At 43.4% G+C, this 24,770-nt stretch overlaps 1 protein-coding gene across 1 annotated transcript in view; it reads left to right on the top strand.

The window, feature by feature from the left end:
- The first annotated feature begins 13,230 nt into the window (after positions 1-13,230).
- The window catches only part of WNK3 (WNK lysine deficient protein kinase 3), a 173,585-nt gene continuing 162,045 nt past the window's right edge, over positions 13,231-24,770 (top strand). The window contains exon 1 of the mRNA XM_011946574.1: positions 13,231-13,545. The gene's annotated coding sequence lies outside the window, so the exon portion shown is untranslated. The remainder of the gene's footprint in view (positions 13,546-24,770) is intronic.

Below are 24,770 nucleotides of genomic sequence, written 5' to 3'. Positions count from 1 at the left end.
CTACAGGCATGTGCCACCATGTCTGGCTAATTTTTATATTTTTAGTAGAGACGAGGTTTCACCATGTTGGCCAGGCTGGCCTCAAACTCCTGACCTCAGGTTATCCGCCTGCCTTGGCCTCCCAAAGTCCTGGGATTATAGGCGTGAGCCACGGCACCTGGCCAGTTTCTTGAGGGATACCTGGAAAAAAGGGCTTTCCCTGAAAACAGGAGAGTGGCATCTCTCTTGCTTCCCTGGCCACTGCCATACCTTCATCCCCTTTACTGCCTTTGAATGCGGTTATGATCTCCAGATTCAGCAGCCCATCTTGCAAGCATGAAGCAAAAAGCCTAGGGACAAGTACTCTGAAAAGGACTTTAAAAAATAAAAAGTAAAAAGCCTAAGGACAAAAAGGCAACATGCCGGACTAGATTCAGAGAGCTTCCAGACAGCTTTAGCACTTGGAGTTTCATGGAAGGTGGCAGAGGGAGAGGGCATGGAAGTTCTGGGCCCCTTCTGATACCTCACCCTATGCATCTCTTCATCTGTATCACTCATAAATCTTGAAGCCTAAAATATCCACGGTGTCTTAAGTGAAGTCAAAGAAACACTGTAATGGGGATGGCAATATCCAGAAGAGTTCCATAATGAAATGGAAATGGCTTACACAGGATGATGCTACCTGGGGAATGCAAGGAGGAGATACTCAGGAGCAGGGAGCCTCTTTTCCCCTAGGGAAGACTCTGGAACTGTGTAAGAAGCAGATGGATTCTCCAGTGCCCTATACACAGCTCCCAACTGACTGACAAAGAGCTGCTGGGTTTGTGGATGACAGTTCCAAGGTGAACAGACAACATCCTATTTGGGAGGATGCCACGATCGAAGAAGGTAAAAACAAATCAGTATGTGGGCTGAATTGCATGCTATTTTCCTAGCAGTGATGGAAGAATTGAACATTGATAAAAGCTCCTGTGTTTGGATTTTTACTCACTCCTGGGCAGTGTCCAATGGCCTGGTTATATACTCAGGCAGGAGGGCAATGGAAATGTGGCCTATTAAGGGGATGCCCACATGGGGCACAGCCCTGTGGAAATTTGAGGGGTGCATTAAAGTAGAACATGTCGCCAGGCATGGTGACTCATGCCTGTAATCCCAGCACTTTGGGAGGCTGAGGCGGGCAGATCACTTGAGGTCAGGAGTTTGAGACCAGCCTGGCCAACATGATGAAACCCCATCTCTACTAAAAATACAAAAAATTAGCCGGGCGGGGTACTGGGCGCCTGTAGTTCCAGCTACTTGAGAGGCTGAGGCATGAAAATCACTTGAGCCTGGGAGGCGGAGGTTGTAGTGAGCCGAGATCGCACCACTGCACTCCAGCCTGGGCGACAGAACGAGACTCTGTCTAAAAAAATTAATTAATTAAATTAAATTTAAATAAGATTTTAAAAAGTAGAACATGTCAATGGCCATCACAATAACTCCTTTTTGTTTTGGAACGTGATTAGAATCATCAAGCAGCTATCCTTATGTGCTCATTTAAGGCGAACACCTGGGTCAAGAAATGACTGGATATCAGGATTCTATAGCAATGCAGAAATGGGCTGAATTGAGACATATTCCTTTTGCACCCTCTCAGGCACATAATGCCAATTAAGAACTGTTCTGTATGCCACAAAAGAGACAGAGACTGCCAATGACTATGTGGCAGATTCCCTGGTGAAAAGGCCCTGAACATAGTTGACAAGTCAGACTAATGCTGGTAGCCCTGGAGGGCCACAAATGGATCCTGATAGGTTGGACTTTGCTTACTTGCTAGAATATGCAAATGCCCAGAGTGCTATGGAAGAACCAGGACAGAAGGTATTGCATGGATTTCAACGGCCATCCATCATTTCTTCAGCCTAAGGAACACTGTACAGCCCATAATGCCTAACAATGGGCACAGAGACACCCTCCTCTGAGTAGTAGTTTGATAGAGTCAACAACAAAGTCACTAGAAGAAAAAATAATTTCATAGAGATGGAGAACTGGCAATCGAAAGATTGGTTATCTAAAATGGAGAGGGATAAAGGCATGAGGGGCTGACTTACACGCCTTTATGAGTGTGTGTTCACCCTCAGCATGAATGGAACTAAAGGAGTGTCCGCACTAGAGAGTCTTCTGTTTTTCTGGTAGATCCAGGGAAGAGGGGATGGGAAAGGATCCCAGTATGACTATGCAATTCTTGCCAAGGGAGGAATACAGTGGTATAACAATTATATATTTTTTTTCTTCCGCATATCACCTCAACTTTAAAAAAAAATTCCTCTCCTTGATGCAGTGGTCATAGAACCAGGTCTGCAACTATAAATGCTAGAAGTAGGGATGATTCCTAAGAAATCTCATGTTTGGCCAGGCATGGTGGCTCATGGCTGTAATCCCAGCACTTTGGGAGGCTGAGGCAGGAGGATCACTTGAGGTCAGGAGTTTGAGGTTGCAATTAACCATGGTCATGCAAAAATAAATAAATAAAAATGAGCTGTTGTTGATCTGAAGCGAGAAAAAAATTAAGTAAAAAGAAAATAGCTGGGCTGGGCACAGTGGCTCACGCCTGTAATCCCAGCACTTTGGGAGGCTGAGGCAGGAGGATCACTTGAGGTCAGGAGTTTGAGGTTGCAATTAACCATGGTCATGCAAAAATAAATAAATAAAAATGAGCTGTTGTTGATCTGAAGCGAGAAAAAAATTAAGTAAAAAGAAAATAGCTGGGCTGGGCACAGTGGCTCACGCCTGTAATCCCAGCACTTTGGGAGGCTGAGGCGGGCACGTCACCTGAGGTTAGGAGTTACAGACCAGCCTGGCCAACATGGTGAAACCCCATTTCTACTAAGAATACAAAAAAATTAGCCGGGCGTGGTGGCAGACACCTATAATCCCAGCTACTTGGGAGGCTGAGGCACGAGAATTGCTTGAACCCGGGAGGCGGAGGTTACAGTGGGCCAAGATCGTGCCACTGCACTCCAGCCTGGGTGACAGAGACTCTGTCTCAAAAAAAAAAAAAAAAAAAAAAAAGAAAGAAAGAAAAAGAAAAAAGAAAATAACTGAAAAAACACAAAGGTGGAAAAATTTGGGAATAAGTGAAGAGAAAGATAAATAGTAGCTGGGGCTAAAAGAATAAATAAATGGGTTATATAATGAGGGAAATCCAAAACTACATTAATACCTTGACACCTTGATTGTCACATACAAGACCAACAACAACAAAAAAGAGATACATTAGCACTTTGAAGGACAAGAGATGACATTGTCTCCTAGCTCACTTACCCCAGATGCCTGAAACAGTTAGGTTATATTTGCCAAGACCACTCCTGCTTTTGGAACCTAACAAGATCGAATGGAAGCCTGCAAACCTGAGTGACCTCACCCTAGAAGACATATTTATACAATATGATGAACTAGACTGATTATTAATGATTGAATGAGATTCTAGTAATATGGCAATATCTTTTGAATTATATATCCCCTTTTTTTCCTTTCTGACACAGTCTCCCTGTGTCACCCAGGCTGGAGTGCAGTGGTGCCATCTTAGCTCACTGCAATCTCCGCCTACCAGGTTCAAGCGATTCTCCTGCCTTAGTCACCCGAGCAACTGGGATCCTCCCGCCTCAGCCTCCCAAAGTCCTGGGATTACAGGCATGAGCCACCACACCAGGCAGGGTTTCCTTTTTTTTTAAGGAAGAATACTATTCCATTGTGTATAAACTACATTTTCTTTATCCACTCATCCATTGATGGGCACTTAGGTTGATTCCATGTCTTGACTATTGTAAATAATGCTGCAATGAACATGGGAAAGCAGATATCTCTTTGATACACTGATTTCATTTTCTTTGGATATATACTTGGCAATGGGATTACAGAATCATATGATAATCCTGCTTTTAATTTTTTAAACATATATATATTTTTTGCCTCTATAAGAGATTGGGTCTTGCTATGTTGCCCAGGCTGGTCTTGTACTCCTAGGCTCAAGCAGTCCACCTGCTTTGGCCTCTCAAAGTGCTAGAATTACAGGCATGAGCCACTGTGCTTGGCCCTATTTTTAATTTTTTGAGAAACCTCCCTACCCCTTTCCATAATGTCTGTACTAATTTACATTTCCACTAACAGTGTGCAAGGGTTTCCTTTTCTCTACATCCTCTCCAACACTTGCTATCTTTTATTTTGTTTATTATAGCCATTCTAACAGGTATGAGGTGAAGCCTAGGTTCTTTTATTTATTTATTTAAAAAAATGGGATACATGTGCAGAACTTGCAAGTGTTACATAGGTATACATGTGCCATGGTGGTTTGTCGTACCTATTGACCCGTCCTCTAAGTTCCCTCACCTCACTGCCTACCCCGCAACAGGCCCTGGTGTGTGTTGTTCCCCTCTCTGTGTCCATGTGTTCTCAGTGTTCAACTCCCACTTATGAGTGAGAACATGCAGTGTTCGGTTTTCTGTTTCTGTGTTAGTTTGCTGAGGATGATGGCTTCCAGCTTCATCCATGTCCCTGCAAAGGACATGATCTCATTCCTTTGTATGGCTGCATAGTATTCCATGGTGTGTGTGTACCACATTTTCTTTATGCAGTCTATCATTGATAGGCATTTGGGTTGGTTCCATGTCTTTGCTATTGTAAATAGTGCTGCAATAAACATACAAGGGCATGTGTCTTTATAGTACAATGGCTTATATTCCTTTGGGTATGCATGTGTCTTTATGGTACAATGATTTATATTCCTTTGGGTATATACCCAGTAATGGGATTGCTGGGTCAAATGGTATTTCTGGTTCTAGATCCTTGAGGAATCGCCATACTGTCTTCCACAATGGTTGAACCAATTTACATTCCCACCAACAGTGTAAAAATATTCCTATTTCTCCACAGCCTCGCCAGCATCTATTGTTTCCTGACTTGTTAATAATTGCCATTCTGACTGGCATGAGATGGCATCTCATTGTGGTTTTGATTTGCATTTCTCTGATGATCAGTGATGTTGAGTTTTTTTCATATGTTTGTTGGCTGTGTAAATGTCTTCTTTTGAGAAGTGTCTATTCATATCCTTTGCCCACTTTTTGATGTGGTTTTTTGTTCTTTTCTTGTAAATATGTTTATGTGCCTTGTAAATTCTGGATGTTAGACCTTTTCTCAGATGGGTACATTGCAAAAATTTTCTCCCATTCCATAGGTTGCCTGTTCATTCTCATAATGGTTTCTTTTGCTGTGCAGAAGCTCTTTAGTTTAATTAGATCCCATTTGTCAATTTTGGCTTTTGTTGTAATTGCTTTTGGCATTTTTGTCATGCAGTCTTTGCCCATGCCTATGTCCTGAATGGTATTGTCTAGGTTTTCTTCTAGGGGTTTTATGGTTTTAGGTTTTACATTTAAGTCTTTAATCCATCTTGAGTTAATTTTTGTGTAAAGTGTAAGGAAGGGGTCCAGTTTCAGTTTTCTGCATATGGCTAGCCAGTTTTCCCAGCAGCATTTACTGAATAGGAGATCTTTTCCCCATTGCTTGTTTTTGTCAGGCTTGTTGAAGATGGTTGTAGATGTGTGGTGCTATTTCTGAGGTCTCTGTTCTGCTCCATTGGTCTATATGTCTGTTTTGGTTAGTGTAGTACTGTAGCCTTGTAGTATAGCTTTTTCTTTTCTTTTTTTTCTTTTTTTAGGCAGAGCCTTGCTCTGTTGCCCAGGCTGGAGTGCAATGCTGAGATCTTGGCTCACTGCAACCTCCGCCTCCCTCAAGCAATTCTTCTGCCTCCCAGAAGCAAATCTTCTGCCTCTGCCTCCTGAGTAGTTGGGACTACAGGCATGCACCACCATGCCTGGCTAATTTTTGTATTTTTAGTAGAGACAAGGTTTCACTACATTGGCCATGCTGGTCTCGAACTCTTGACCTCAGGTGATCTGCCTGCTTCGGCCTCCCAAAGTGCTGGGATTACAGGTGTGAGCCACCACACCCAGCCAACCTTATAGTATAGTTTGAAGTCAGGTAGCATGATGTCTCCAGCTTTGTTCTTTTTGCTTAGGATTGTCTTGTGAAGCCCAGGTTCTTAATGAACTTGTTGAACAGTTGATCCAATGTTAGCACTGGGACATAGAATGTCCCTCTAGATTTCTTATTATGTGAGAAAGAAAACAAACCTCTATTTGTTTAAGCTACTGTTAGTCAGATTTTCTGTTGCTGGCAGCCCAAACCATTCTGAACTAATACTATAGATTTTAAATTTTATTAGATTCTTCCAGATTACTTTGCAAACAACAAAAAAAGATAATAGTGATTCATACTCCTAGCAGTAATGGATGCATGCAGGGAAATGGACATTCATCAGGATTTTTTTTTTTTTTTTTTTGAGACAGAGCCCCCCTCTCTGTTGCCCAAGCTGGAATGCAGTGACATGAATACAGCTCACTGCAGTCTCGACCTCCTGGGCTCAAGCAATCCTTCCACCTCAGCCACCCAAGCACCACCACAACCAGCTAATTTTTTTTTTGGTAGAGATGGGGGTCTCAGTATGTCGCCCAGGCTGGACTTGAACTCCTGTTCCTGGCCTCATCTGGAGTTTAATTTTGTATATGGTATAAGGTAGGAACCTAGTTTTGCTTACTTCTTGCTGGATAACCAATTTTTAAAGCACCATTTATTAAATAAGCTGTCTTTTTTGCACATAATTGAAATTGAGATTTATTCATATTTTCTGTAGTTTTTTATTTGATTTTATTTGATTTATTTATTTATTTATTTTTTTTGAGACGGAGTCTCGCTCTGCCGCCCAGGCTGGAGTGCTGTGGTGGGATCTCGGCTCACTGCAAGCTCCGCCTCCCGGGTTTACGCCATTCTCCTGCCTCAGCCTCCCGAGTTGCTGGGACTACAGGCACCCGCCAACTCGCCCGGCTAATTTTCTGTATTTTTTTTTAGTAGAGACGGGGTTTCACCCTGTTAGCCAGGATGGTCTCGATCTCCTGACCTCGTGATCCGCCCGTCTCGGCCTCCCAAAGTGCTGGGATTACAGGCTTGAGCCACCGCGCCCGGCCTTTTATTTATTTTTTGACGAAGTGTCACTCTGTAGCCCAGGCTGGGGTGCAGTGGTGCGATCTCGGCTTACTGCAACCTCCGCCTCCCGGGTTCAAGCAATTCTCCTGCCTCAGCCTCCTGAGTAGCTGGGATTACAGGCACGCATCCGCATGCCACTGCACCTGGCTAATTTTTTGTATATTTAGTAGAGACGGGGTTTCACCATGGTGGCCAGGCTGGTCTTGAACTCCCAATCTCAGGTAATCCACCTGCCTCGGCCTCCCAAACTGCTAGGATTACAGGCGTGAACCACCGTGCCCAGCCTATTGCTTTTAATTTCTCTATCTTCCTCACCCTCTTCCCCAACCCCAACCCAGGTTTTATTGTTTTAGGGAAGGGATGTGGCAAGAGACTAAGAGCAGATTTTACTTGCCTATCTCTTTGTTTTTTGTGTTTCGAAAGCCCAAGTCCTTAGGGGAAGAGGGTTAGTGTGCAGTCAAATTGTCTTGGCCAGAAAATATAAAGGGAGAATGATTTTATCCACGCTAAAGAGAGATTCTAGCCCCTCCTACCTGCTAGGTCTGAGGATAATATAATGCTATCAGGGAGATCCTTGGGTTCCAGGTAGAAAGGACCTGTGTCCTGCTTCCTGGCATCATCCCTGGGTAGACAGCAAAACGTGAGAGAAAAGAGGCTGTTCTAGGCAACTTTAACAAAAATCCCCAAGCCACTGGGAAGGACCCAGTGTAACAAGGGCCTGCCAGACCATAAAGGAACACTATGGGATGAGGCAATGAACCTGACTGCTAACCTGTGTGGCCACATAGCCAAAATTTTTTTTTTCATTGCGCAGCCTCGTCTTGAACACCTGAGCTCAAGCAATCCTTCTGCCTCAGCCTCTCAAAGTGCTGAGATGACAGGCTTGAGCCACAGTGCCTGGCTATGATTAAGGATTTAATGGACCTCTGTTCCCAGGTCTTAGCACTGTGGCTTGAACCTGAGAAGGAGGAACATCAAAAAGAATACAGGTTATTTTCCAACCCCAAGGAATCGGGGATATTGCAGTCAAAAGTTAAATGGAATCATAGACAAGAAAGATGCAACAAAAAATGTTTAAGAGCATGGACTCTGAACTAAACTAACTGGTTTAGTTCTAGCTCTGAAACTTACTTGCTGTGTTACTATGAGCAAGTTATTTAATTTCTTTGTGCCTTGGTTTACTAATTTGAAAACTGGTGTTAATAATGGCACTTACCTCATAGGATTCAATGGGCACATAGTAAATGCTATTGGATTATTAGCTGACATTATTATTATTGTTATTATTACTATTATTATTATTATACACCTTAGTGGGTAGACTACAATTCATACCTGCTACATGAGGGATTTGTGATAAGACTGTTTTGAAAGACTATTACAGACTATTGGAATAGATCCAGAGAGTCCGTAGAAGGAATGGAGGGAGGGAGAGAGGAAGAAAGGCAGGTCAGCAAATGAAGCCTGGTTAGTTAGCCCAGCAAACTGAAGTTTCTGATTCTCAAAAGAATATACTATGTCAGATTGTACATTTCTTAAAGAACTGATCTTATTCTGGAGAGGGAGGGGTGTTACAGCAACCCCAACTCAGGCTCTGTAGTCTGGCCACATGGGAATTTTGCAGTAGAGTTAAGATCTTGGACACTTTGCAAGTTTTAGAGAAGTGATGTGGGCTTAGTCATCTGTAGGCATTCTGAGAGTCAGTTGTCAAGGCAAAGGCATTTACCTTAAGATTGCCCCCAGATGGCTTGGCGCGGTGGCTCAAGCCTGTAATCCTAGCCTCAGTTCAAGATTGTCAGGAATTTGAGACCAGCCTGACCAACAAGGTGAAATCCCGTCTCCACTAATACAAAACTTAGCTGGGTGTGGTGGCGCGTGCCTGTAATCCCAGCGACTCAGGAGGCTGAGGCAGGAGAATCGCTTGAACCCAGGAGGCGGAAGTTGCAGTGAGCCAAGATTGCGCCACTGAACTCCAGCCTGGACGACAGAGCAAGACTCCGTCTCAAAAAAAAAAAAAAAAAAAGATTGCCCCCTGATATATGCTCTGGGCACATGTGGAAAGACTGCATCTAGGAAGAAGAGACTAGACTAATAGCAAGGCTGGAGAAATTGCATTATCCAGCCTGAAATGTGGAGTGTTTCTAAGTCAGTCACTAAGCCAAAGATAGCTGTTCACTTCTGAGTATGCCCTTACTCAAGGGATACTCAACTTGTTCTGGGAGGAAAGAGAACCTTCTGGGAGGATATTAATAACCCTCAGATGATCCTGGTGAGAAATTCCCCTAGTGGAAAGACTTGCCTGGAGAAAAGATCACCCAGACATCCAAGCCCTGGGAATTACTGCCTTGAACAGAGGCACCTGGATGAGAAGTACACTTTCCCTTACTGGGATGCTAAGATTTAATAGAGGGAGAATGTGGCTCAGTATTTTTTAGATAATATAGATAGATTTTTTTCTTTCCTATATTTTTCTTTTTCTCTACCTGTCCCTTCCCCCAAAATAATATCGCTTTGCAGTGTACCTCAGGGGAGGGAGGTGGCAAGGCAGGAAAACAAATACTCTATTCTGGTTTCTGTGTTCCCAAAACATAAGTCCTTAAGGAAGGGGTATTAGGGTGTAGGGGCAGAGACCAAGTATCTGGGCCAGAAAACTAGAAGAAAGAGTTGCACAAACCTAAAAAAATGATTCTTCTCTTCCTCACTCCCCTCTCCTTGGGAGGAAGAGACAACAAGAGCAGAGAGAGATATCTGTGAGAGCACAAGCAGCATTGATTAGCCTCAGCTTCCTAGGAGCAACAACTAGCTAATGGGGAAGACTCAAGAGAGGAAGGGCTGTGTGGAATGTCTAGGTAGCTGGCCCAATACCTATTGGGACTTCGGGAAAAATTCTGTGCCCCAAGTGTGGCAGAGACATTAGAGAGGACCACAGCACTGGAAAGGACCCATGTGGGCACAGGGCTCAGCACAAACTGCCAGGATCGAAATAACTAGAGGCAGATATCCTTACTTCACTCCCACTTACACTCATGCCTGGGCACTACCTAAGATGCCCAAACTGTGGTATCACTTGGGTTAAGGGAAATGAACATCAAGAATGATGGACATTGTTTACCTCCCCGCCCCAATAACCTGGTTAAAAAGAGGGCACAGGGTCAGAAATTAAGTTCCAGAAACAGTCACAACTCTACCCATGGTTGCAGTAGTCAGTTAACTACAAACTTTGAGGTTCATTTCAGCTCCATCTTGTTGACTGCAAAAGTTACCATCCTGTGTGGTAGGAAAGAGACCAACAGATAGTAGGACCATAAAACTAGCCTCCTACCCCCACTCCTGTGGGATTCTGGGGTTTAAAAATGATTCCAGTGAAATCTTTTGTAATTTATTGGCACCAGAGCCTCTAGAAAAAAATGAATTAGATTATTGGAAGGATGCTTTCCTGGAACAATGTAAAACCAAATTACAAACAGTTAATATAAATCAAAATTTCTGTTTGATGAGTAGGAACATTGCAAATGTCACTTGAGAGTCAGTGGAAACCAGTAGGTAGGAAAGGAATGTTCCCTGTCATACCTTGGTGATTAGCTAGAATTGCCCGATCCCCTTTCTGCCTACAGTGGCATTTGTGCTGAGTTACAGACCAGATTGTCCCAAACAGAAAAGCACATATGTCAATAAAAGGTCTAAATTGAGAAGGACCTGTATTTGGATGGGGAGCCGACTTGTTTGATTTTCAAATTTCTAAAGGTCATAAAAGTCACTCTACTCAATAGTTTTTTTTTTTTTTAACAAGTATTCAACTATCAAAGAGGTACTGCTCAAAAGAATTAACATCTAAGCAGATTGAAGGGCTAACATTTCCAAGTATTGTTCTTTATTCATTACCTACATCATCAGGCTCAGAGACAAGGAAAGAGGGAGCAGGTCACAACTGAGCTAGATGCCTTGCTTTTCATAAAGGTGATGTGTGTGGTAGTGGTGGGAATAGGGTGACACTGAGAAATAGAAACAGTGGCCACAAGATTCTAGTTGGCATCTCATGGGAGTCAGGACCTACAAAGACTTGGGATAAATTGGTAACCTTTGAAACTTTGAAACTGCCCCTTAGTGGTTGTTCAGCTACTCTTTCCTCTGTTTTTGGTTGACACTAGTCAACCAATCAACAGGGAAAAGAGACTATCTTTAGGGACAGTGAGGAAAGAAGCGTGGGAGACCCCATCCATTTTCAGCTAATTGAGACTTCAGAGACCCTTAAGGTAGAATGGTGAAGCTATTTGGAGAAACCACACCCTGCTCTTTCAAATCGGCCAGGAAGAAAGATCTCCACCGGTCTAGTGGCTGGACCCCATAGCCCTATTGTTTCCTCAGCGTCTCCCTTCATTGTCAAAATGGAAAGATGGGAGTTTGAATGTATGAAGGGCATGGTCCGGTTTCCTTACATGTTCTGGCAATATTGAAATTAATAAGGAAGGAACAGAGGCAAGAGACAGGGCTACAAGGCCTCCCATCATTATACTCAACACCCCACCCCCTTACAAAGTCAGAGATAAACCATTACACTTTATTTGGACTTTGGAAACCTGAGTTAAATTTATTGATTGTGCTGTTTTAAAGAGCTGAAAAAGACTGAGATTTCTGAGGCCTACGGCAAGAAAAGAAAAATAGGTAGTGGAGAGGGGATAACTCAGTGATAGGGCCGAGGCTGGAGGGCTGAAAGCATTAGTCTGGTATTTCCCACACAGCCTCCTAGCTTGAGGGGCATTCGAAAAGAATGTGCTGCCCTTTAGCTGCACCACCAGATGACTCCCGGGAGATTGAAAAATGCCTCGGCTCTGGAATGAGCACACCTGGGTTCAAGTTCTAACTCCACAAATAGTATGAACTTGAGCAATTCATGTCCATTTCCCCTCTTGAGCCTCAGTTTCCTCCTCTGTCGGGCCGGGATTATTCATGGGAGAATGACAGAAACAATTCTATACTGCTCCTGGCATAGCACAGGAAGCAGTTTGAAGCCGCTGAGCCGAGGCTAACATGTACCGAAAGCTCGAAGGAGGCAGCATTCACTACCAGCTAGAGGATCTGGGAGTTTTTCAAGGAGGTGGCCGGTGGGAGACAGACAGAGCCAGTCTCAGTTGGAGGCAGCCTTTCCGCATGCGCGCGGTCTAGAAGCCTGGCGGCGGCGAGGGGGCGGGACCAGGTTTCTGAAGGGGTTGCTATGGCACCGAGGGGCCGGGGAGGTTCACCGAACCCTTAAAAGCATTGCTCCCTCCTCCACCTGCCACCATCAGGGCCGAGGGCCATTGTTTCAGGCAAAATGGCGTCGGTAATCCCCCTCCCGGTCAGAGGCCTGAGTAAAACTGAGGGTGGGAGTCTGACCATAGGTGGGAAGAAAAACTACAATTCCCAGGGTACATCGCACCGGCCTGCGAGGCGCAGGGCACGTGCCCAGGCCTAGCGGTTACATGCCGTCAAAAATCAGTTTCATAGCTTCCCTTTCTCATCCCTGCTTTGGTCGTTTCGCAGCCCCCGCGTGCGCGCACTGCGGTCCTGGGGGTCGGGGGGGACATGCCGTGGCTGTTGCCCCCGCAACGTAACTGGGAGGCCAGTATTTGTAAATCTGTGCTTCGACTTCTAATCCCAAAGCCGGCAGGTATGGGTCTCGCGAGAAAGCCCGGGAGTTGGAAAAAGGGAGTTAGGGGTGGCGGGCGAAAAGGTACCGGCGGGTATCACCTCCTAACAGCGGTGCTACTGCATTCAGAGGCTCGCGAAGACCCAAGGGTGGGCAGTGGGGGACTAGGAAGTAGTGTGTGCTTGGACTTTCCTTCTTCTTCTCTGAGGGGAGAGGGTAGAGCAGCTGAGAGAGCGAGAGGGCTTCGGAACACACAGGGGGTGTCACGCGTGCTTCCTCTAAGAGGTTTTCTCTTTGCAAGGGGGAGAAGCCTTTCTCCTCGACGCGCATCCCTGTCTCCCGCGGCGCCGAGGGGGCGGGAGGCGTGCGCGCACTCTCGTTGGCTGGCCACTCGGCACCTCGCCGCGATAGAGGCGGTTCCGAGTTGGGGCTGCTCCGTTGGCTTTCTCCGCCCCTCCCCCTCTGCTGTTCTCCCCTCCCTTCCCCGCCCCCCTCCGCCCCTCTCTCCTACCCGTCCGAATTCCCTGGCTGGAGTACGCGTGCGTCTGCTCAGCTCCAGGCCGAGCGCGAGCTTGGGCTCGTACCCCGCTCCCCTCTCTCCGCCCGCTCTTTACCTACCGGCCGTAGCTGGCCCGGTGGGCTCGCGGGGAGACGCTCGCGCGCGCAAGCGCACACGACGCGGAGCGGAGCTCGAGACATCGAGGAGTAAGAAGCATCGGAGGAGGCGATCGAGGAGGAGGCGGTGTGTGTGTATGTTTCTGTTCTACGGTGTGGCTCGTCGTGGGGCGAGAGGAGGCTCGAGAGAGGGCGAGGGAGAAGCGAAAAGAGTCAGAGAGTCCTCCTCTGCGAGAGCCTCTAATCTGGTGAGGGTCCCGGGCCGGCCGGGGCGCTAGGAGAGAGGGAGGAGGCCGGGGGGCGTGTCTGGGATCGGGCTGAGAGATGAATGGGCCAGGGATGAATGGAGGGAGGCAGCGGCGGCCAAGAGTCTGTTAGGAGTAAGCGCCCTAGCGGGGGGCGGCTTGACCGAGGCAGGGTGAGTGCGTTCACCAGTCCGTACCGGACGAGGCCGGGCTCGGGGCTAAGGGGCTGTCGAAACCGCTGAATAGGCGGAGAGGAAAATGAAAAGGGGGAAAGTGGGGAAGGGCAGGTTTGAGGCTGAGGTGCGGTTTTTGTTTTGTTTTCTTTTTTGTTTTTGATTTTTTTTTTTTTTTTGGTTGTTGTTGAGGGGTGACAACTTTGGGAGCTGATGGAAGACCAGGGGACGGGGAAGGTGAGGAGGATACAGGAGGGGGACTAGGAGACGGTTGACAAAGGACTGAGTGATCACTTAAGTGAGATTGAAGCTACTGAAAGGGAAGATCGCTTCGGGTGTGGGAAGTTCAGTTGTATTGATGGGAATAGGGTGAAAGAAAGAGTACATTTAATTAAGAGGTTCAGCTAATGTGTGAGGGACTGGATGGGGTGAGGAATATTGCTGGCTTGTTGTGTAAATGTGTTAGGTTCAAGGAGATTCTGAGGTGTTATTTGGGAAGGGGTGGTGTGTGTTGTGTGACTGACAGGTTGGGGATGGGGAGGAGATGGTATGATAGGTGAGGATGAAAGTGGTGAGGTGGCTTCACTGTACTGAAAGAGGTTTTGTTTGACTAGTTAAGAGTGGTGAAACATTTATATAATGAGGTGTGGGTGGAAATCCTGCACGTGTGTATCTCTGTATCTTGGGAGTTGAGAGACTTTGTTAAAATGAGACTGAACCCTCAAAACAGATGCGAGTAGTATGGCTATTTTTTCTTAAGAGTTACTGTTAATTGAGACAATTATGTGAATAAAACAGCCTTTGAGTTGCGAAAATCTTCAGCATAGTAGTGATTGTATCCAATTTTTGGAGATATCGTTATCTGTTTTTCATCTATAGTAAGTTGTAATACCAAGAGAACTTTTGAAGAGGTCTTAGTATGTGACAGAGCAGCAGGTGTCTTTTAGAGTTTCTATCCTTTGGATTGATGTGTTTAAAAATTGTTTAAACTCGACAGCTCAAGGGAAAGATACCTTGCATTAAAGGATAGGAAAAATGCACTAAAGCTTAGCCGGGCGTGGTGGAGCATGCCTGTAATCCCAGCTACTTGGGAGGCTGAGGCAGAAGAATCTGTTGAACCCGGGAGGCAGAGGTTGCAGCTAGCCAAGATTGTGCCACTGCACTCTAGCCTGGGCGACAGAGCGAGACGCTGTCTTAAAAAATCCACTAAAGCTGACTTTGAACTAAAATAATTGTACATGATTTTTTTGGTCATTCCGAATTTATCTTGTTTGAAAATTGGCATTCGCTTTTTGGTGTGAGTTTAAATTACAACAGATTACGTGAACATTTTGTTCTCTGAATACTTATCTTCTGATAAGGATGTCTTGTCCTGGTCTCATTCTGTTCTGGGATTAATGGTTATGGATTTTAATGTTTTGTGATTATTTTTTACAAATTTTACTGATATATATTTAGTTTTCTTGGAAATGTTGCAAACTTGAGAACATTCCCATGCTGCTTTTCTTTTATTCTGCTTTGATATTGGAAAGGGTGTAATCCTTGTTTAGGCTACCCACAGTTTGAATACAGAAGGTCATATTCTGTTCATAGTCTCTCAGATTGAGATGAACACTTAATGTATTAAATAGTACAGTAGAAGTATAAAGGCACTATAAGAGCCTGGAAATGTTGCACTAACTCAACCAGGCAAGGCGGTCTCCCAGTTTTTTGAACTACATGTTTCTGGAGTGAAGGGCATTCACATTTTGGGTCTTGAAACTGTAAGCATGGTATATTTGGAGAGTGGAATGAGATAAGGCTGGAATCTTAGGTTGAGGCTGGGGTGAATTAGGAACTCTTGATTGTTTAAGAAGGGGAATAACAAATAGATTTATGGTGTTTCTGCCTTTGCTTCTAATGTCCCCCTCTACCTGGAATGCTTTCTCTCTCCCTTCTCTTGAATTTGAACTCATTCTTTTAAAACTTAACATCTGTCACCAGCTATTCCTGAAAGCCTCTCCCGGTTTCCCTTTCTTCCTTTTCCCTCCACCAAGCTAGGTTAGGTCTCCCACTTTAGAGTTCTATCATACCTTGTGCATAATTTTATTACAGCACTTTGGTTGGGAGGCAGGTAGGAAAGGCATTTTTCTCCTTCTATCTGAAAGAGAAATGAAGCCCAGAAAAACAAGACTTGCCCTAGTAACTGTGGACCCCGGAATTCTGACTTCTAGACCATTGTTGATCTTCATATCACAGGTTTACATTTGCTTATATAATTGTAGTTTTAAGAGTTAGATTTCTGTAGTGTTGACTTAACTTTCTTCCATAGAGTTTCTGTTTTTACTATATTGTTCATTGCTGAGCCAGTAAATGATAAAGCCAGTGGCTGCAAAGAACCAGAATAGACAGAAGTAAAGAAAATAATGGTTATTACTATTATTTTTTAGAGAGAGTCTCGCTCTGTCACCCAGGCTGGAGTGTAGCAGCGTGATCTTGGCTTACTGCAACCTCCGCCTCCCAGGTTCAAGCAATTCTCCTGCCTCAGCCTCCCTAGTAGCTGGGATTACAGGCACGTGCCACCATGCCTGGCTTATTTTTGTATTTTTAGTAGAGATGGGGTTTCCCCATATTGGCCAGACTGGTCTCAAACTCCTGACCTCAAGTGATCCGCCCACCTCAGCCTCTCAAAGTGCTGAGATTACAGGCATGTGTCACTGCGCCCGGCCGCTATCAGATTTCTAGTCAGGTAATTGAAATAAAAATAATTAACGGAGGGCTTAATTTTTTTAATTTTTAAATAATACTTATTAGTATATTTAACTGATTTTTTAAAAATAATTATTTTATTATTTTTTAAGTTCCAGGGTACATGTGCACGATGTGCAGGTTTGTTACATAGATAAACGTGTGCCATGGTGGTTTGCTGCACCTATCAACCCATCACCCAGGTATTAAGCCCAGCATGAGTTGGCTCTTTTCCCTAGTACTCTCCCCTCCTTCTGCCTCCCCGACAGGCCACAGTTAACTGTTGTTCCTGGAGGGCTTAAATTTTTGTGTATGTTTTTGTGGGGAAGGAATTGTGTATAAGAAAAAAAAAAGACCCTCCTTTCTCAGTCTCTCAATATAAGTAGACCAGCTCTATTTACAGATATACTTGATTTTGTCTCTTGGCCAAAAGCCAGAATTCTTTCAAACGAGTGGGTCTTTTCCATCTTTGTTTGAGATCATAACATTTATGATGCCGTTAGGAGACATTTGATGACTAAAAAACATCTATAAGACATTCATTCAGAAATTTTAAAGCTTCAAAAGTAGAATTGATACAGTTTTTAATTGTTTTGATAGAGCTTGTTATGAGATTTGGTTTGGCAAATGTTGAGATTGACTCACTGCAGAAATGAGCTTAAATGCCCTTTCAGGGATATATTTTTCTCATTAACTTTTTTTTTGAGACAGAGTTTTGCTCTGTCACCCAGGCTGGAGTGTAGTGGTGCGATCTTGGCTCACTGCAACCTCTGCCTCCCAGGTTCAAGCTATTCTCCTGCCTCAGCCTCCCGAGGAGCTGGGATTATAGGTGCATGCCACCACGCCTGGCTAATTTTTGTATTTTTAGTATAGACGGGGTTTCATCATATTGGCCAGGCTGGTCTCGAACTCTTGACCTTGTGATCCACCTTCCTTGGCCTCCCAAAGTGCTGGGATTACAAGCGTGAGCCCCTGTGCCTGGCCGAAAGAAATGAAGTACATTGTTTTCTGTGTTTTAGCATGGTAACTTTTTTTTTTTGAGGCGGAGTCTCCGTCACCCAGGCTGGAGTGCAATGGTGCGATCTCGGCTCACTGCAACCTCTGCCTCCAGAGTTCAAACGATTCTCCTGCCTCAGCCTCCTGAGTATTTGGGATTACAGGTGCCTGCCACTACGCCTGGCTAATTTTTTTATTTTTAGAAGAGACAGGGTTTCACAATGTTAGCCAGGCTGTTGGCATAGTAACTTTAAAAAATTGTGATAAAATTAATGTAACATAAATTTATCATTTTAACCATTTTATTTTATTTTATTTATTTTGAGATGGAGTCTCTCTCTGTCACCCAGGCTGGAGTGCAGTGGCATGATCTTGGCTCACTGCAACCTCTGCCTCCTGTGTTCAAGTGATTCTCCTGCCTCAGCCTCCCAAATAGCTGGGATTACAGGTATGCACCACCACGCCTGGATAATTTTTGTATTTTTAGTAGAGACAGGGTTTCTCCACGTTGGTCAGGCTGGTCTCCAACTCCTCACCTCAGGTGGTCTGCCTGTCTTGACTTCCCAAAGAGCTGGGATTACAGGCATGAGCCACTGTGCCTGGCCCCATTTTAACCATTTTAAAGTGTACAGTTGTACAGTGGCATTAGGTAACTTCATGATGTTGTGCAGCTAACACCACCTCAAAAGGAAATTGTGTACCCAGTAAGCAGTCACTCCCCATTCTCCCTTCCTCCAAGTCCCAGGTTACCATTAATATTTGCCTATTCTGGATATTTCACGTAAATGGAATCATATAATGTATGAGCTTTTGTGTCTGGCTTTCACTCAGCATGTTTTTGAGATTCATCTGTGTTGTGGCATGTAGCATTATTTTATTCCCTTTTATGGCTGAGTATTATTCCTTTCTATGGATATACCATATTTTGTTTATCCATTTATCAGTTCATGGATATTTGGGATGTTTCTACCTTTTGGCTTTTATGAATAGTGCTGCTATGAATATTTGCATACAAGTTTTTGTTTGAATACCTGTTTTCATTTATTTTGGGTATACCTAGGAGCACAACTGCTAGGTCATATGTAATCCTATGTTATGTTTTGTTTTGAGACAGGGCTCTGTTGCCCAGGCTGGAGTACAGTGGCATGATCATGGCTTAGTGCAGTTTCAACCACCCAGGCTGAGGCAGTCCTCCCACCTCAGCCTCCTGAGTAGCTGGGACTATAGGTATGTGCCACCACGCCCCACACCAGGCTAATTTTTTTACTTTTGGTAGAGACAAAGTCTCCCTACGTTGTCCAGGATGGTCATAAACTGAGCTCAAGTGATCCTCCTGCCTTAGCCTCTCAAAGTACTGGGGTTACAGGCATGAACCGCTGTCCCCGGCCCTATGTTTAACTTGTTGAGAAACCACCAAACTGTTTTCCATAACAGTTGCACCAATTTTCATTGCCATCAGCCATGTATGAGGGTTCCATTTCTCCACATCCTCACCAACACTTACTTGTTGCTTTCTGTTTTTTACTTGTTTTTTAAAAAAAATTTTTATTTATTTTTCTTTCTAAATAGCCATCATAATGGGTATGAACTGGTATCTCATTGTGGTTTTGAATTGTATTTCCCTAATGATGTTGGGCATCTTCTCATGGCTTGTTGACTATTTGTATTTCTTCTTTGGAGAGATGTCTGTTTAAGTTCTTTGCCCATTAAAAAATGTGGTTGTTTGTCTTTTTGTTGTTGAGTTGTAAGAATTTTTAAAAATAGGCCGGGCGCGGTGGCTCAAGCCTGTAATCCCAGCACTTTGGGAGGCCGAGATGGGCGGATCACGAGGTCAGGAGATTGAGACCATCCTGGCTAACACGGTGAAACCCCGTCTCTACTAAAAAAAAAAAAAAATACAAAAAACTAGCCGGGCGAGGTGGCGGGCACCTGTAGTCCCAGCTACTCAGGAGGCTGAGGCAGGAGAATGGCATAAACCCGGGAGGCGGAGCTTGCAGTGAGCTGAGATCTGGCCACTGCGCTCCAGCCTGGACGACAGAGCGAGACTCCGTCTCAAAAAAAAAAAAAAAAAATTTTTAAAAATATATATAGTCTAGATACTAGACCCTAATCAGATATGTGATTTGCAAACAGTTTCTTCCATTCTGTGAGTTGTCTTTCTGCTTTATTGTTTTGTTTTGTTTTGTTTTGTTTTTGAGATGCAGTCTCACTCTGTCACCCAGGCTGGAGTGCAGTGGTGAGATCTTAGCTCACTGCAACATCTGCCTCCCGGGTTCAGGCAATTCTTGTGCCTCAGCCTCCCGAGTTGCTGGGACTACAGGTGCATGCCACCACGCCCAGCTAGTTTTTGTATTTTTGGTAGAGGTGGGGTTTTGCCATGTTAGCCAGGCTGATCTTGAACTCCTGACCTCAGATGATTCACCTGCCTTGGCCTCCAAAAGTGCTAGAATTACAGGTGTGAGCCACCGCATCCAGCCAGTATTTTATTTTATTGTAAAAATAGAGGTGAGATTTTGCTATGTTGCCCAAACAGGTCTCAAACTCCTGAACTCAAGCGATCCTCCTGCCTCAGCCTCCCAAAGTGTTGAGATTACAGGTATGAGCCACCGTGCCCGGCCTTTTTAACTGATTCTTTTGTACAGATTGTTAATGGGCAACTCTTCTTTAAAGAATTAAAGTAATACAGCATTAGATTAAAACACCTTTTAACCCAGCTTCCTGCCCTCCCATAGATAACCATTTGTTAAGAGTTGGTTCCATGGTTGCCAAAATAAGGATGAAAGAAAAAAAAAAGAGTTGGTTGTGGAATATAGTCCCTTTTTCTCTGTATTTACATGCATATATTTGTACATATACAAATAACAAGTATGTGATATATATTTTATGACTTTTCTCCCAAAGACTATCACTTAGGGCTCTTTTCATATCAGTGTTTATATGTATGTTCACTTCCTTATTTTTGATTAATACATAATATTTCTTCCTATGTGTTTCTCTAGCTTTGACTAGTAGGATCAGTTTAGAGTGTATCTTTCTAGTCTTTTTTATATGCATTCACCCATATGTGAGTACCTTTAGAAATACAGTTTTGTGGTTTTTTTTTTTAACACAAATAGTATGTAGATGTAATATACATGTACTACAACTTACTTTTCTCACTTTATAGTATACATATGCAGGAGATTTTTATATATCAGTATATATATCCATCTTGAATTTTTTAAACAGATGCTTATTATTTCACAGTATGGACATACCATGTTTATTTCACCATTCTCCCATAGATGGATATTTAAGTTCTTTTCAGGTTGATTTTGTTTGTTTGTTTTACTATTTAAAACAATGTTTCAGTTTTAAAAAGCCCTGTACCTACATATTTGTTCACATGCAGGAATATTTCTCAAGCGATACTACTAAGGATTGGAATTGCTGGGTGACAGTTATGCACTAGATACTCGGAATTTGCCCTATGAAAAGGCTATTCCAGTGTAGCTGCCAACAGTGCATGGAATACCAAATTTCTTATACAATTCTCAAATTTAACAGATATTTATTTTTTGCATCCTGATAGATGAAAAATGATACTGAATCATTTGTGTTTGTACCCCTGTGTTTACTAATCAGTTTGAGCAATCCCCTTACCATACATGTATTGGCCACTTGTACTTACTTTTTTTTTTTTTTTTTTGAGACAGAGTCTCACTCTGTCACCCAGGCTGGAGTGCAGTGGCACAATCTCGGCTCATTGCAAGCTCCGTCTCCTGGGTTCACACAATTCTCCTGCCTCAGCTTCCCGAGTAGCTGGGACTACAGGCGACCGGCACCACGCCCATCTAATTTTTGTATTTTTAGTAGAGACGGGGTTTCACCATGTTGGCCAGGCTGGCCTTGAACTCCTGACCTCAGGTGATCCATCCGCCTGGGCCTCCCAGCATGCTGGGATTACAGGCATGAGCCACTGCGCCTGGTCGATAGTTGTTTTTTAAAATTACATTTTGTAATGATTACTGAGATATATGGCAGATTTCTGTATGTTGATTTTGTCTTTGGCCTGTTTTCTGAGCTCTTGTTACTTCCTTGTTAGTTATAGTTTTTTAGTTGATTTTCTTGGATTTTCTAGATAGATAAACATGTAGTCTGTAAGTTTTGAGTTTTGTCTCCTACTTTCTAACATTTGTAGGTCTTGTTTTATTTCCTCAGTTGGTAGTAGGAAATCTTGGCTTATTCCTGACTTTAACGATTATTTATGTGAAAGATGCTTGCCCTCATGTGTAGGATAAATGCTAATTGAAACCACACTGAGATTCCTTGCTTAAACTTATCAGAGTGTTAAAAATCAAAATGTTTGATAACACTCTTTGTTGTCAAGACTGTGGGGTAAGAGACACTCACACGTTGGAGGTAGGAGTTTAAATTGGTACATTGCCCATGGAAGGCAATTTGGCAGCATTATATAAAGATACACATGTATTACATACATTATTCTGGATATATTAGTATACTTAAATAAATTAAAGTTTAAAAAATAAATATGCAAATTTTCTTTGATCTTGGCAGGGCACAGTGGCTCACACCTGTAATCCCAGCACTTTGGGAGGCTGAGGTGGGCAGATCACCTGAGCCCAGGAGTTCGAGACCAGCCTGGCCAACATGGTGAAACCTTGTCTCTACTGAAAATATAAAAATTAGCCGGGCATGGTGGCGTGCGCCTGTAATCCCAGCTACTCCGGAGGCCGAGGCAGGAGAATTGCTTGAACCCGGAAGGTGGAGGTTGCAGTAAGGTGAGATCGCACCACTGCACTCCAGCCTGGGCGACAGAGCGAGACTGTCTTAAAAAAAAAAATTTCCTTTGATCTAGCAATTCTAGTTCAGGGATACACACACATACACACATACACACACACATATGTACAATGAAATCTACAATGTTATTTATAATAGCAAACAATTGAATACTACAAAATAAGAATGAGAAACTTATATGTACTGAAAAGGAAAAACATGTATCTTAAGTTACTATGACTATAAAAAGAGCTTGGTGTGTACTGTGTTACTTTTTGTGTAGACAGGGAAGGAGAGAACATATATTTGTTAATTTGCCTGAAGAGATTCTGGAGGAATACACAAGAATCTGTTGAGTGATTACCTGTTGGTGGGGCGAATGGAATTGAATGGAAGGGAGATAGAGTTGGGAATAAGCCTGCCCTTTATAAACCTCTTTATTTGATAGTTGAGCCATATGATTGTATTATATATATGTATATGTGTGTGTGTATATATATAAATATATTACATATATTGTATTTTATATATGTATATATATGTCTTTTATTTTTTTGAGACGGGGTCTCGGTCACCCAGACTGGAGTGTAGTGGCACAATCACTACTAACTGCAGCCTCAACCTCCCAGGCTTAAGCAAACCTCCTACTTCAGCCTCCCAAGTAGCTGGAACTACAGGCACATACTACATGCCTGGCTATTTTTTTTTTTTTTTTTTGAGACGGAGTCTCGCTCTGTTGCCCAGGCTGGAGTGTAGTGGTGTGATCTTGGCTTACTGTAACCTCTGCCTCCAGCGTTCAAGCAGTTCTCATGCCTCAGCCTCCTCAGTAGCTGGGATCACAGGCACGTGCCACCATGCCTAGCTAATTTTTGTATTTTTAGTAGAGACGAGGTTTCGCCATGTTGGTCAGGCTGGTGTCGAACGCTTGACCTCAGGTGATCCACTTACCTTGGCCTCCCAGAGTGCTGGGATTACAGGCGTGAGCCACTGTGCCCCGCCACAGTTGTCTTTATATATATTCCTGGAGCTTAGATAAGTGTATTTATCATTTTATGAAGGAAAAATGGCTACATGTAGGTAATTATATATAACTGGGAACTTAGTAAGAGATTCCAGGTTTGAGGCCTGATTTTTGTAAACTTTCTCACTGGGCCATGTTTCTACATTGTTGAATGTAGAAGAGATATTATCCTGGTCACTGGAGCATATCCCTTTGGCAATGCCAACATGGTTCATTACTGAAAAACTTTAGAAAATATATGGTTTTCTGCCTTCCTAAGTAGAGTCTCCTGAAAATCATTTAATGTTTTCTGGAGTATTGTTGAATAGTACTTTAATATAGTGCTGTCCCTAGGGGTTATTGAGACGTAGAAAATAAAAGCTTGCATTTATTGATTATTATATTGTGCCTGGCACTGTGCTAAATATTTTATATGTGTATTTTCATATTGGTCCTGTGAGATTTCACAAATGCAATCAAGAATGATTGAGGTTAAATAATTTGCCTGAAATCTCTTCCAAAGGTTGAAAGGCAGAACCAATATTTGATTCCAGATTTCTCCCACTCCAGAGCATGCGTTCTTTTTTTTTTTTTTTTTTTTCTGAGACAGAGTCTCACTCTGTGATCCAGGCTGGAGTACAGTGGTGTGATCACAGCTCACTGCAGCCTCAACCTCCCTGGGCTCAGGTGATCATCCCCACCTCAGCCTCTCAAGTAGCGAGGACTACAGGTGCACAATACCACAACCAGCTAATTTTTTGTTTTTTGTAGAGGCAGGGTTTTGCCATGTTGTCCAGGCTGGTTTTGAACTCCTGAGCTCAAGCAATCTGCCAGCCTCAGTCTCCCCAGGTGTTGGGGTTATTACAGGCGTGAGCCACCACTCCCAGCCAAGCCTGTGTTCTTTTTTTTTGTGGATCAGCTAATTTTGAATTTCAAAATAAGTTCACAAAAGCTATTATTAATGAAAATATTCAACACCCAAGGTGACTTACAAAGTTTAGTTGAGATACTATCTTGTTCCCAGAACATTTATAAACACAACGTATATATATACACACACATATGTATATATATGTATCACTGAGTTAAATTTATATATTGAAAATAGGAATATAAGATATAAAAATAAAAAACACAAAGATTTAACTGAAAGTTTTTGTAATTATATACTTATATTGGGATTGCAAGATGAATACAATGCTATTTATTTTTTTCTTTTCTTTCTGAATTTATAGGGCTTGGAAGTATTTTGCATAGAAGACGATCTGTGTTCCGACATCTACCTAAAGTTCTTTGAACCTCAAGATAGAGATGATCTCTATTTTTATATTGCCACGTATCTGGGTTTGGTGCTCACCCTTCATTGTTTTCTTTTCTTTTCTTTTTTTTGTTTTTGATGCTGAGTCTCACTCTGTCGCCCAGGCTGGAGTGCGGTGGTGTGATCTCGGCTCATTGCAACCTCTGCCACCTGGTCTCAAGCAATTCTTGTGCCTCAGCCTCCCGAGTAGCTGGGACTACAGGCGTGTGCCACCATGCCCAGCTAATTTTTT

This window comes from Colobus angolensis, unplaced genomic scaffold (genome assembly GCF_000951035.1).
Source record: "Colobus angolensis palliatus isolate OR3802 unplaced genomic scaffold, Cang.pa_1.0 Scaffold250, whole genome shotgun sequence".
Taxonomy (NCBI): Eukaryota; Metazoa; Chordata; class Mammalia; order Primates; family Cercopithecidae; genus Colobus; species Colobus angolensis.
Note: the sequence above shows the minus strand (reverse complement) of the source record. Positions and strands in the feature narration are given on the sequence as shown.